The following is a 3,561-nucleotide window of genomic DNA, read 5'->3' on the forward strand; positions in this document are numbered from 1 at the left end:
ACTGCTCTGGGCCCGGCCAGGAGCCTCTGCCCGCGCTCCCCTTCGCCCCCAACCCTCCCCCCGCACCCTAGCGGATAAACAACGTGCATTGTAGGCCCGATCAGTAGACCCAATCTACGGAGTACACACGTACACACCTCCAACGACACATTTCCCATGGACACGCATCCATCGATCTGTGCTTTCCCGTTTCCTGATTCAGGTTACATAGGTATAGCGCAATGAAAACATACCATTTTAAAAAAAGATGACTGCGGCATCAAAGGAGTCTGCAAATTTTGTTACCCAGATGGACTAGCATTATAGATTTTGGATTTGAATACAATAATATTACAAATCCAATACGAAATAATGTTCCTATTGGGGTTTTATGTGCCCGAAAAGAATTGATTTTGTTATGCCCCGAAAAGATTATACAGGTGAGGTTAAAGCTTGGTTAGGTATCCTTGTGTCTGAAATTCAATATCACTATATTTTAATATCGGTAAAGCTTTGCGTGTCCCTATCCTTACTACACAACCTTATCAATTTAGACAATGAAATATAATGTGTTTATTATAGGGCGAACAGGAGCGTTTTTCAGCTCTTGTCAATTTATAGAAATTCTTCAAACAGTTGGTTTCTTTTAAATGACATTATATTTTTTTTATCTTAAAAGGACACACGAAAATACAGGTTATTTTTACTTAGTGACGCTGAAGAGAATAATAGATGGGAAAAAGCCTTTTTTTTATATTTAATTGAAGTTTAAAATCAACATAGCTTTAAAGTTAAAAAAACATATATTATTATTTTTCCCTAATGAGTTTGTTTTGATGTCCGCGTACAATTATGCACATATAACATATTCCAGGATCATTTGATCTTTGCCATGGATTTAATATGTGAAAAAGACCTTAATATCATAAACGTATCCAAAATACGTCCTCAAAAGGGTCAGGGTCGTGGGAATTATACATGAGTGACCACTTACTGAGGTAAAAGCGGACTTCCTACAATCCTTTGATTAGCCTATCCTTTTAATAGAACGCATCCTTCATTGTTCACGGAAAGCGCTCAGGCTTTTATGGATAATGATTTATTGCGAAACTGTTGAATCGAAGCAAAGAACATATTCTTGGCCCTTTATTGTATTAGTTAGCCTTAACATGTTTTGCGTCATTTAATATACGATTGAAATAAAAAAGTTAATAGTAAGCCGATAAAAAATTAATAAGGTCGTATAGGTGAATTTGTTGTGTATTCTATTTATTTAAAACATATTTCAAGTAACTTAATACAACGGTTAAATATTATGACTAACTAACTAACTTTAGACCATAGCTTTCAAAATCGCAAACGTATATCGTATCTTCAAGATGGCGCATAGAAAATTTGAAATAAGTATATGTGATTCGAATAATCACTTATTGTGAATGCATAAGCACAAAATAAAAATATCTATGTTACCCGATCCTATTGTTATGTTGTTTTATACTTAACAATAATAAAATAAAATATAAAAAAAAGTATTTGTTATCTCTTTGCGCTAACAATAAAATGTTCTGAGCATACTTAAGCAATCCATCACTTCAGTTCCAATACAAGCAAGAATATTGCACACAAAAAAATATATAAAGGATACAATAACAAAACGCTATGGAATATGATTAATAATGCTTTGTTATAATAATCATATTATTTGTTGAGACAATAAGCGAAATATTTTTTAAATGAACTATTTATAATAATATAATAAAAAAACAACAAATTATAAGTAAATTATTCATATAATAAAAATTAATATAGAAAGACTGTATGAAAATGACACGTAATAGAGCCAAGGAACGAAACGCTTCAATTAAAACACTCGAACACATTAATTAATGGTCTTCGAAACAAGGAAAGTTTGACAAAAAAATTATACTGATTTGACGACCAAAACTGTTATATTCACTAAGTCTTTTTTATATATTTCTAGTCTATTAATTATAATATACGTATGTTATAATAAATATTCAAAAAAACATTTAATATACGCTTAGATATTATACTTTTAATCTATAAACATAGTTTTAAGATACTTCAGATTGCGTTGTCTCGGTATAAAACATCTACCAATCAGAATTTTCTTCTAAAATCAAGCGAGGCATCTTCAATTCGGGTTCATTTTCATTTCAATAAAACGTGGCGAAAGATCTATTATTGTTTTTTCCTTTATAATTCGAAAAACTTCAGATTAAATCATGAATGCCATAAAGTACAAAAAGTATTTGAAAAATGTGTAAAATACAACCTCTCTTCTACTACTGTTTTGATAACTACTTTATAACTATACGCTGTCACAAGGGAGTATATTAAATATATAATACGAAGGTTTTAACGAAATAAACTCATATTGAAAGCGATTCAAATGCGCTACCAGTCGGTTCTCAGAACAATAATAAACCTAATCTTAAAACAATTACATATATAGATAGATATATGTGTGTGATAGATAGATATGGATGTGTGTGTGTATGTGTCTGTACAATACGAAAGCCAAATTTCATATACTTATTATCCAACAACTGTCACTATTGAAAAATACTAGTTGTTTTAAATTGTCACTATTATCATTATATTATAACTATTAGATCATAACCTTATATTAAAACCATGCTACGTTCATAATACTTAAGGAAAACTTAAACCACAAAGCGTAACACAACACAGACTCGAGAGGATCTCCTTACAAGCTCCATGCTCCACGGTATTATAGAATATTCGCAATATAATATCTCCATCAGGATATTAGTGTTGCTGAAATTATATATAGAAGAAACTCTACATTATTACAGTGTTATTAGTATTATTACTCTACAGTATTAAATATAATAAATGCTTTCTCGTTTTATATTAACATTTTGCTTGAAAAAGTCAGTCGTTAAACAGTGATAGTAGGTTTAAAGTTGACCGGGTCGTGGAGATAAAAACTATAGTTGTGCAGCGTATCAATGCGGCCAAATACAATTTTTTTAATATACACTTAAGAGACGATTTAATATTATCAATAATTTTATATATATTTTTTAATAACATTTTCATCTAAAAATACTTTTCAAAATACATATATAACAATTTTAATAGCTTCTACGGCGTAGCAACAATAGCTCTACGCCGTAGATGATCTACGAAACAAAGGCTACATTCAAAATGAACTACGCAGAATTGAAAGTATTTACTTTTTTATAGTTATTTAACGGTTTTCAGAGTATTTTTTATTTTGAAGCAAATATTATTAATAATATTATTTATATTATATATATATATATATATATATGTATGTATGTATATTGAAAAATATAAGCATAAATTTTACTTTCATATAATGAACAGTATGTTAGTCGTAGGTCTAAGTATTGTTTTCCTATATTTTATAGATAATAATTTTTAAATTGTTCCGTATACATTATTTTAATCTTGTGTGCCAATTTTTGCAAATTCAAACGATAAGGATTTCTGTATCGACATTTTAATGCATTAAATAAAAAAGTTGACCTTCCAACAGATGCAGAGCAACGATCAAAGGTGAGATAACGA

The sequence above is a fragment of the Danaus plexippus genome, assembly GCF_018135715.1.
Source record: "Danaus plexippus chromosome 3 unlocalized genomic scaffold, MEX_DaPlex mxdp_25, whole genome shotgun sequence".
Taxonomy (NCBI): Eukaryota; Metazoa; Arthropoda; class Insecta; order Lepidoptera; family Nymphalidae; genus Danaus; species Danaus plexippus.